This window comes from Varroa destructor, unplaced genomic scaffold, assembly GCF_002443255.2.
Source record: "Varroa destructor unplaced genomic scaffold, Vdes_3.0 BEIS01000007.1, whole genome shotgun sequence".
NCBI lineage: Eukaryota > Metazoa > Arthropoda > Arachnida > Mesostigmata > Varroidae > Varroa > Varroa destructor.
In genome coordinates, this window is record NW_019211460.1 from 16,692,771 (window position 1) to 16,704,577 (window position 11,807).

General features: G+C 39.6%; 2 long non-coding RNA genes across 2 annotated transcripts; one reads left to right on the forward strand and one right to left on the reverse strand.

The window, feature by feature from the left end:
• Positions 1 to 2,416: 2,416 nt before the first annotated feature.
• On the forward strand, positions 2,417 to 6,192 carry LOC111254446 (uncharacterized). The gene is made up of 3 exons (XR_002675027.2): positions 2,417 to 2,516; positions 4,412 to 4,650; positions 4,817 to 6,192. It is a non-coding gene; the product is annotated as an uncharacterized LOC111254446 (long non-coding RNA).
• A 929-nt stretch (positions 6,193 to 7,121) lies between these two features.
• Positions 7,122 to 8,128, reverse strand: LOC111254636 (uncharacterized). Its single transcript, XR_002675116.2, has 3 exons — positions 7,874 to 8,128; positions 7,450 to 7,572; positions 7,122 to 7,246 (listed from the first exon to the last, which is right to left on the reverse strand). It is a non-coding gene; the product is annotated as an uncharacterized LOC111254636 (long non-coding RNA).
• Positions 8,129 to 11,807: the final 3,679 nt, after the last annotated feature.

Consider the following 11,807-nt stretch of genomic DNA (forward strand, 5'->3'; position numbering starts at 1 on the left):
TAGTGGGAGTTCTTCCGACGAATACGAATTAGAAAATATCTAATCTTTGCTAAAGCTCCATACTGGGTTTGTCGTACTCCTCTAGAAAAGAATGGCTTTTTTGCGCTGCCTAAAAAAGGAGATGAGTGTATGCCTCAACGAAAAAAAAAAAAAAAAAAATATATATATATATATATATATATATATATTTTATATATATAGACAAAAATGGCACGTTTTTTCTTCGTTAAGGCACGCCCTCGTCCGCTATTTTCGGTACCATAAAAAAGCCATTCTTTTCTAGAACAAAGTCAGTATGACGAATTTAAAACTTGAACAAATATCAGCTAGTGTCTAATCCTTCCTCGCTGAAAGAACTCTTCCTAAACTTACAAACTTCATTTTTGCTCGAAATCGATGGTTTAGGTGGTAACTTTTAAGTAGTTCGCTATAAAATCAATCGGAACATCTTCAATAAGATTTTGATTCTAAGGGCTTGAAAATAAATTTTTGCTGTTAAAATTAGTGGCCGCTCAAGAGAAAAGTATCAACAACCAATTAAATTGTATATCTAGATAAGTTGTAACGATTAGCGTTTTTGCATCACTTAAGGCTGTTCTGAACGTTTATGTTTTCGGAACTTCTGCTCAAATGTTAATTTTGCTCAAAATAGGTTTACACATACCAATTTATCTTGACGCAAAGTTACTAGTAAAAAGTTATTTGCAAATTAAAAAAGAAATTCTAAAAATAGGTGAGAATTAACTCTGTAATTGCGATGTTTGTTATTTGCCATAAATAAGCATGACTACCAGAAACGGCATATACGAAATACGGCATATACGTCTACTATAATATCTACTTTTTTTTTCTGACTATTGTATAGAAGAAGAAAGTCCCGATTTAGATGTCCTACTCGGTATTTGTATGTATATATGGGAGCTGTAACGTAAAAGCAGCTTGATGTTCAAAACAACGCTATGCCATGCTATCAAGCGTTAGCTACTTCTCTCAGTACGAAGTGTCCACTATGAACCGTTTTGGCATGTGCCCTAGATCCGACCATACAGATAAATGTCCAGACGAAAATATACAACCTTCATCTTTTTCATTTTTACATGTGTAATAAAAAGCGGTAAACCTTACTCAGTCTAGTCGCTACTACAAAAGGGAGCTTTGACATATTTGACAGTCGACTACTAATGCATCCTTTCAACTCTCCGAGAGACTCTTATTTACATCGCCATTTACATGCTGCTCGTCCAACTATTCGGAAGCTGTTGTCCTATTGTATAATTACCTCAGCGTGTATCATAATCATTTGCTGAAACTTACGTTAAATGAACGTAAGTAAAACAAATCATTAGTAGAGCGGTTAAATTTTACACTTCTTCAGGTCGCCAACAACCGGTACGTCGCTAATTTTCCTACACCGTTACACAACGTACGTTGTACAACGGAAGAAAATAGCGAACCTTTCCGTAAAACGTCATAGTAAAAAACGCGCCACCGAGTAAGATTACCGGCTAAACAACCCAAAAGTTAGGTGTACGAATAATGCGCAATGATCGTTCAGCTCACACATGATTGTAGTATTCCATTCTAGGCACAGTAGATATGGACTGGTCGTGGAAGTTATGTGGGAGAACAAGACGGCACGAATGGAATTTTTAAAGGAAGCTAAAGCAGATTAAGCTGGGAAACAGGTAAATCTAGTCATGTCAAAGGTTTGAGTTTCAGTCCAAAGGCTCAAAACCTGTGAAGCGAAAGACTGAGACGAAAGACACAAGAACGAGAAGCCACGTTAAATTGAAGTGAACGAAGTCTGAATCTCAGTCAAGCTTTTACTTTTGGTGTGGCATCGAAAATATACAAGGATGTGGAACATGAGGAGACCGCCTCTGATTGAGTCTTTAGCGACCTTTAGGTGTTAGCACGAAAACTGAGGAGTTCTTCTAACGTCTCTGCACAATTAAGCCCAACGAGATTTTCCAACGTGAGACGAGGTAACGAGCTCGGAACTCGAAGATACAATTATTCGAAGTTCGCTTTTCAGCTTCATAAAGGGATATTTATGTTAAATAATTGCCTAGTAGAAAAAAGAGATGCCAATTCGTGGCTGTGATAGCTACGGAAAAGGAATTGGCGAAAATAGCTTGCATATATAGTAAAGTATATACGTGTGATAACACTTGTAGACTACATCCTCTGTTTTTTTGTTATGAATGCAAATTTTATGACATGCATATGAGAAGTTAGTTATACAGAAGTCGTCATCTATTTACATTGAGGACATTTAATCGTCATTTCGGTTGACCTTTGCCGAGAGCCGATTACCGCAGTTGATACGGAAACAGGAATAACTACGAAAACCTTTGTTTCAGGGCAGAGCAGTCCATCGAAACGAATCAAATATTTATATAGCGGAGCCGCTGTGATTGTGGTCCGCAAGGCCGACCAGAATACATCCCTGATAGCGGGCTGACTCTTGCGTTGCAAATTGTCAATTCCCTGCATGGCAAATGTGATTTTGTTAAGTAAGCATCTGTTGTCATTGTTGAAATAATGTTTAGGTACGTTGAATGTTGAATTTTATTGCTTGCCAACATAGGTAAGCAAAGGCCAGTAATTGTTTCACGAAGCTGATTTAACACTGAATAGGTTAGTGCGCCGAAGTGTAAGTGAAAAGACTTGTTTTTTACTCAGCCAGGTTATTTTAGAATTTAAGCTTGGTAACGTAAATTAATGCTGTGTTCATGCTGGTAATAAAGGATGCATTTGCCATTATCATTATTATCACCATTAAGAGGACGAATGTAACCACAGTAAATAAATAAAGGGCGTTCCAAAAATGAATATATAATATTCATTTAGAAATAATGATGGGACTAAAGCTTGCTTTTTTATAACAAGCACTTAACAAGCATTGACAACGTCGGTGTACGGAGCAGTGTGGCCTTGGCCACGTAAGGCACCTAGATTAAGTTATGCAAAGCATGTGGAAGTCGATCTGGCCTTGTGGTTACACATTTATCAGCAGAGGAGCGTATTCCTATCATTATTGCTATAATAATGACAGTAACTATTGTTATCATTATAGAAGGACAACCCATAATATAGACTCTTGATAGACGCTATATTGAATAAACTGTCGCAACCATGTTTCATGTCGTTTATTGGCATATTGGGTAAGAGAGAAGTTTATCTTAAAGTTGCTTATTAAAAAAAGATAAACTCGGTGAAGGCTACACTTTTTCCTTAGGCATCAGGCGGAGTCACTGGCCGGTGCTCAGGGTACGCATGCGTCCTTCTGTTTCCAAGCAGTTTTACCATAACTTCCACCAGACGCCGAGTGCACTTAACGACGCGAATCAGTAAGTGAGTGCGTAGATGGTATCTTGAAAGAGGTGAAACAGTGTAAATCAATACGAAGTTTTCGCTAAACGAACGTGACACCGTTTTTGGCCGACGGGAAAAACCAAGCAAAAGAAGACAAATCGAAATGTAACCAGATGTTGCTTGACGGCCCCATATAAATTCATCAACCGTTACGTGCGGACAAAGTAGGAGATTCGTCCGGGTCGTCTGCAAAACGTTCCTCGACCCAAAGCAAGCAAAAGGCACTTGCGACGGATATGACTTGTCGAAAGGTTTATGTTCCGACCTTACTGGCTCCCTTTACAGCCTCAACCTGTATACATACATCATACATACTCGCATCTCGAATTGTTCCCGTCGGCGGTCTGGCCACAATGCATTCCGCAGTACATGTGCGTAAAACCCTAAGACGGTGACGTAACGTGGCTAATACAGAAAATAAGTACAGCAAATTTCATGGCAAAGTACGTATCTCGCGACGTGCTTCTATGAGTCTCTTTTATTCATATATGATATGAAACAAAGTGTTTTTTTCGTCAGGGATTAAAATTTGCAGACAGGTAACACCACCCAATAACACCATGACTGGAATAGACAGATGGATTTGCTTAGCAAGCGTCCATGATACAATAACTGATGTCTAACGTATAAATACAATAGAAGTATGTTATCTAGTATTAGCAGCGCGAATCCATAACTATCATGGCAATGCGTTTAGAGTTTTTCCGTCCGGCGTTGCTGTTAAGCGTATCCTAAGATGTGTTGTGGTAATAGTCTCTGGCTGTATCGATTTGAATTATTAACTACTGTCAGATTTATATTAATAAAAGGCCTTCCTGTCATAAGTGTTCGTCTCCTACTAGGAGGCAAGCATCTGAATTCAATGCACTACTTGATGATTCCAAACTATACATGTGCACTGAAGAGGGCAAAGCTGCCACCTTATCAGGCACTTGGTATGCCTTGACAGGCAAAAGGTGATAACCATTATGATGTCCTAGTCAAGTAGCACACGAATTAAAATGGCTGAACATATATGCTATTTATTTTAAAGGTGTACCGTACGATGTGGCGTCAGCGTCGTCCTTCTTGTCGTAAACGAACGCCGCCAAATAGTTCGACTAGATCTAGTTTCGGCGACCAATGAACGTAGTGTGCTTAGTCAGGAACGAGACAGCTTGTTCTACGAGAGGGGCCGTTCAGTCGTCAGCTAGCGCACGTAACGCGTAACGATCAATAACTCATCTTGATGCTCGCAGGCTATCGACAAATGTCTAAATGGCCAGTCAAATGGTAAGTACCTCTCCCTTATAGATCATATGTGCATCGGTCGCATTCGATTTGCTTAATTACCTACCTTTCCACATTAGAAGTATGGCGGTATAATCTGCGCCATTACGATGCAGAAATGTCAAGATTTCTCTCTACAAATGATTGACTTGTTTTATCGATGAAATAGGCCTAATTCAACCACCTTCTGTCGGCTTGATACTACGCGGAAATTGCCGTAAACGAAATCCACTGCCGTCCTGCTACGGAACCCGGTTACGCCAAGTGGACCGTGCATTGTGGAAGCACAAATGTCTTCGTGGCATGAATCTGAGCATATCTCGTCACGTTTCAGTACACAAGCGAGACATGTGCAGATTTCCCTATGGCTATGGTTTTTGTATGTGTCGCCAGCATCGATGCTGACATCCTGTCTAAGATTTGCGCTTGACCCCGTGGCACAATTTACTGGAGATAGCTGAAAAATCAAGCGATTTGCTCGAGTTTATTACATTAAGTCATTACCTCTATCAGACCTCAACCGAAATACTCGTGTATTTCGGTGATGATAATAACGACATAAGTGTCGAAATGTGTGGCGCTGTGAACGCGTATTTAACTGGCTAAAACAGTAACATTGTCGAATGTCTTGTAGGTGAAGTATAAATTCTGGCCCTCGGAAACTTCATAATGCACGAATCATCGAATTATTCGATGCAGTATAATAAACAGTATTTAAATCTAATATATAAGTACATCACTCGCCAACATTCACTTGAAACACCCAAAACTACATGCTACATGGGAACAGATGCTAATTATTAAACGTCCTCTTTTCGCTTCGATTTATCTTACACCTGATCAGTAACATTTTCATAGAGTTATCGTCTTGCTGGAAATTTACAAAAACTTTAGAACGAAATGCGCCAGTTCACAATAGTCTACAACCAACTTATTCTCCAGCGCTAATTAGCAAACAAAACGATTATGACCTTACGTAAGGCACCTCGTACTTCTGGACCTTTTCTAACTCATCGCGTTTGATATTTCTCAAGTAGGATTCATTATTCCCTCCAAGCGAAAACGAACTTCTATAGCTGTACATACACGTAAAGAGCATGTGCAAATACAGGCAAAATCGTACGTCACATATTAAATACAGCTGTTTCAGTTTTAAAGGATCTTAAAGGTAAACGTCATAAAAAGATACAAAATTTATACGAGCCAAACTAATCCATAATGTATATTGCAGACTGTAATTGCGACCCCAATATATATATAGTGGCTATCAAATCTAACAAGTAGAACTTGGATTAACCAATGCTGGAGTCCAGAGCCATAAGCATATTATTAGTAATGACCAAAAAAGGCTAGTCGTCTACATCGACCTTTAAAATGAGATTTTTTAGAAAAGATTTGCGAGTTCTACCTGCAGCGGCCTCTCACCACCAAGAACGCTCCGTTACGGGACATCCCTGTATCTCCTAAAGATGATGGGTTACAATGTCCAATAAACGCAATTGAATCCCTGTTCTTACGCAATGGATCGGATTTTTTTAAATTTTATATTCCAAGCTAGAAATTCTTTTCTTTTTATTTGACTTTTAATGTTGCTGATGATTTCCGTCAAAAGAAAGCTGAAACATTAAGTTGGAAAGCTTTGCGGGCAAGAGCCTATTATCCAAAAAGTTCGTTAACAGCTTTCGAGATACTTCGTGACATGTTGATCCATATATTTAATTTCGAAGGCTATAGAAAAAAAATATCCGACAAGAGGAATATAGGACAAGATGGCGTAATGTTATGTAAATTCTTAGCCAATTATAATCAGCTAATAACTCCTTCAGATAGCGCGACTACCTTCAGCATTAATAACATTACTTCTTATATAGAGACCCGAATTATAACTAATACTATAGCTAGAAATCTACTTGGCGTCGAAACCGTACTAATGTTGTTAACATAAGTTCCTTAGAGGTGGCTTGAAAAGTAAATGGTCATTTATCAAGGACTGGGTCGTATCTAAGCAAGTCGTGTAATTAGGCTAGATTAATTAAGCTGATAAATCAACAATCTCAAATAATAATATATAAAAAATCCTAGCAGTACTTATGATTGCTTAGTACGTATATTAGTATGAGGGGTAAATGGGTTCGGAAGTCATCTAATAACAGAAGACACATAACGATTCGACGACAAATAACGACCATCAGAAAATCTCAACGTCATGTTTATAGGAGTCTCTGTCCATTGTTATAATGCGAATTGAAAGAGCTGGCTGATTTTTTTTTCTCTGTCAAGATGCATCGAATAGACCCGTGGTAAACAAAGTATAATCCAAAATAGTTATATAAGAGCCTTGTTCCAGCGACGAGACACTTCTTCGTATATCTTGGTTGGCCTCATTTTAAGCCCGACCGTCGTCAGGTATCAGTTGCATCACTGCCACCATTCTAATTGTTATTATTATCATCTCCGAAGTCTATCTATTTGTGTACGGATGCTGTTTATCGACCTCAGCTTCTACTTTATTGTCGTCCGATGCAAATTTCCTAAGATACTAGCGGAATAGTCGGGTTACAACACCCGCGTTCCGGGTCAGAAGAGCCACACCCCACCTCTAAAAGAGAAATAGAGAATAAATGCATATGATGGAGAACGGAGTATATATACGAATGTATCATTGTCTGTTATGCATCTGGCATAAGCGCATGATAGCCAACACGAACAATCCATTATTGTTTACCATTAATCAATTATTATTATTAACGAGCTCGAGCAGGTGTCTACATAAAGAGAAGATATCCATAGGGTTAGGTTTACCGATAGGAGATGATTTATGATAAGCTAAATCTTGAGGAACAAACCACTCGGGAACGGTTAGCCTGGTTGGGGGTTCGGCAACAGCACAGTAGCATCCTGCGCGGCGTCAGTGCGACTACATATCTGCGTTACGGAAAAAGGACAACATACGAACGAAATGTAACTTGTAATTGCAAGGTCAGCTGGAAAGGCCGGCACTGTGAACAAACTGAGAAGAAGGACGCAGGCGATAGGGAAACTGCAATTCGAGACAACATAAGCGATTTGCCATTCATCTACACTGCTGTTCGGCCAGCTGGCCTGGCAAGAGACAGCTATTATGTGTTGTAATATGGGGCTTTCATGGACTTTCTACATGGATAGAGATCAACCTAGTGCTACAGCGGGCCGAGACAAAAAATGACGATATGGGAAAAATACATACCGAATCATGGATTCGGCTGAAGCCAACGGTGGAGTAGGCCGCAGGTGACAGGACGTAGCCAAGGTTAGGACCTAGTTAAAGTGTGTTTAAATGAAGTGTTTAAATTTTTAGCAAGTTGTCGCTTAAAAACCCCGGTAGGTAGATGTAGAACTGATCGCTGCGGAAATTTCTAGGGTGGCAACTGTTTGACGGTGGTGCTAGACTGGTGCGCGGTTGACCTTTTCGCAGCTCTAACGAAACTACTGAAGACGGCAAAATTCCACCAACCAATCATGGAGCCTTCGTTGTTGGTGATGACGCAGCTGCGAATATAGGCCTCTATATATGTTTGCTTATATGCGAGATTATCTGCCGGGCATTAATACTACTAATAAATCCGTATAATAACTTTATTTAAGGTAACAAAGCAACATATTTATGAGCGTGTTGTAACAGTTTGGATGATCCTGTTAGTAATGTGCAGTGTAGCATGAAGCTAAGAATGTTCGAGTTGGGGGCGCACACGTTACAGGATCATCCACGTAACGTTTTAGACAGTTGAAAGGGATTGAACTTCAAGATGCCGTGCGTGGGACGCGTTTCGATCTCGCACAAAATTGGGCGAAGCGTTCGGTATTACGGACGAGGTAATAATTAGGAGTAATATTTTATTGCGGTATAGTTATCGATTTGATCAAACATGGTTTATATCCTTCGATAATTCAATAACTTATTCCAGTTGATGCCGATAGCGCTTGTAACACGTCATTTGTATTTTGTCCAGCACTAGCTTTGTTGCACAAAATACAGGGATTCCTTCACCATGAATATGAAAGGAAAGCGCCGATTTATCAAACAAAAAAAGAAAAAAGGTTGCATTTGGCTTTTATTTATAAAGCTTGCCCTTTATTTGTTGGCATTTGTTTGCAACGAGCTTAAAACTCGTATGCTATTTCTAATGATGCAATTTCATTCACGTGTGGCCGCAGATACTAGATAATACGTTCGGTTTATAAACGTGTGTATAATTACTTCGCGAGCTGCATAATGCTATCGACTATTTTTCAAATACGAATTTAGCCAGCAGCTGGTATAGATAGGAAAAGGAAAATACTCGAACGATGAAGTGCACCAGTAAGTTTGTTGTCGCAAGCGCAGCGGAAGCCAGCCTCGTACGAACCCATAGAGATATACAGGCCCGTTTGTAACGTCTTCAGGCTTCACAACTATACATGTTTTTATGATGAAATGTCCACAGGTATGACTCAAGCACAAATGACACTGAGTCAGTTAGGCTGCCCATCGTCCACAAGCAGCTACTGTTCGCCCTCTAGGAAAGCTCTCGTTCAACCTTTTTGACCATGCGACCCTGATCCTTTTTAATCTGCAGCCCCGTACTTGTAGCAATACTTGTTGTGCTCAATAGAATATGCTCGATACATGTTCCACTTGCTTTTCCAGGTCCACTGCTCATCGTTGTTCGTGTTAAGTTCTAAAAAAATGTACAGACGAGCATTTACGCTTGGCCACAGACACACAGCACCGGATGATCTCATTGCGCCCTAACTGATCCGTAAATGAGCGTACTTGTTCTTTTTCAAAGGGCTCGCCCTATCATGTTCCTGCATGTAGGACTAACTATCACAATTTTAACACTAGATGTAGTCCATACCCACCTAGAGACTAATCAGATCGTCGCGGGTAGCTTGCTGGGGCAGACATTGTATGTCGGCATCTCATTGACATTTGGAACAAAAGCAGCAACATCAAATGATATGTACGAATGTACGTTTATAAGCGCGATAAGATATACACCCTATTTCAACGAAATCGGCGATAAGACCATACTAACCATGCGTCCAATTATCAATAGGATTTACCCTAGTTAATGGCTTTATAGTAGCTAACAGGAGGGCGTACTGTCCTTGAGTACGTTCCAAGAAACTCCTTAAAGTATTGCCAGAATATAATTTAGTGTACGCTGATAGTCTGGGACTAACGAAAACAATCAGAAGCAAATCAGAACATAACCGGTACCGTACGGTGTGGGAATTTAATTATTAGAGTTTAACAAGCAATACCAGAATTGCGGAAAGTACTTACGCTGCCATACTATCAGCTAAACACTTCAAGAGTGCGCAATTCTAAATTGATGAAAATACCATCCCCTCATTACTGGTTAGGACGTTGTATACGGTAACTGGCACATTGTCAACTGGGGTAACTCGAGAAGCTCACTTGCTGATGAAGATAGCGAGAACATGAAACAGTAGCTGAAACTTAGCGTTACGGTAAGTGTTACTAAATGGCATTAGAGCCACTGGAAGGATTAATTATATATTCTGCACCTGTTCCTAAGTTAACTATTTTAGATAATATCACGCTGTGTTTAGGAAAGCTAAAGCTTCACTGCCCTAAATTTCTGTAATAAATCACAAAACACAACTTTGAACTTTTTTTAGCATTTATTAACTAATTGTAGAAATAAATAGAACAGCAAGTTTCAGTAGACACTGTTAGAACAACATAAAGTTTGATTCAAAGAGGCTCATAGAAAACTTATTAAACGATTAAAGCAGCAATGAAAGAGGGATCATAATGAACTGTTTGTTTATTCCGCTGTAAATTAGCTCTGAAGATGCCAACAAGAACTTAAACTGTATCAAAGTACCATCCTGGCGTAGGCTGGACCTGACGCGTAATGAAGTTCATGGTATAAAGCATAGTTGCATTATGAGTAAAAACTAGGTAAGTAAAATATTAGCTTTACTAATATAATTTCAACATTAGTCTGACAGTTATTGATGATAAAACGTAGCGTTAACCTATCCCAGGTTAAGTGCCAGTTTACACCCGTTTCAATATTCTAAATGTATAATGTTAAAGGTCTAGAACAGTTTGAAGGGAACTTAGAAGAACCGCTTGGATGCACGCCTCCTTTTCCTTGCATACGCTCTTTTCCCTCCATAGGTTCATGCAGTAGGGTTCGCATAAAGGTAAGCTTTCATCACAGCCTGCTCGAACAGAAAAAGGCAAAGAAGGAACTCAGATTACGATACAACACAATAAGTTGCCACTGCACAACTATGCCTGGCAGAATGTTACAAGATTCGATTGGCTCATCAAGGATTTGAGTAAAAAAAAAATGCTACAAGTGGAAGTATGAGATTAGGACTCGATCCGGAGACGGCGTCGCTGGCCGATCCGTTCGAAAAAAGATAGCTTCTATAACGTTGGATAACTAACTACGTGAGCTGCCCAGCCCCACAAGACATTTCATCATAGCCTAAAAACAGATACAGTGTTTCTGCTATCTGCAATTGGAATATGTTGCCGGCTTGTACCAGCAATTTGCAAACAAATCCTATGAAAAATCCTATTGATATTTCTTAACATCATCTCCTAATAGTGGCTAGTAACCGATTTGCAGCGTTGTCTGTTTCTTAGCTTTGAGAAGATTGTGATCTTTGGCCACGTATAGGAACTTATAGTGGTAAACTTATAGTGGCTATATTGTGTCCGAACTGTAAAATTTACAGGTGCTTTATTAAGTAATGTACGCGAGGTAGGAGTTACCGTTGGAGGCTTTCCGCCATCCACCATACCCGCTAGATAATCCGCCCACATTAACAATATAAACAACTTTCTTCAAATCTCAATATTATCTTGAAAGGATCTTTCGGAACCTCAGAGATTTTTCTACCGCATATTTCCACAGCAACGGAATAACTATGTTACCACCCGAACGGCTGAACTTTATAAATAATAAGGGTGCATACTTTGATTAGAAATAAAAGCGCTATCCTCGTGGACAAGTTTGAAAAGGTGGAAAAAGAGCTAACAGAAATACCCGCCATATTGACGGTTTGAATTTTAGCGGTGTATAATACCCATCGCTATTTGTTTTTGTTTGAGGGTGATTCGCTTGGCCCTTCCTGCGGATGCGTGGCCACTT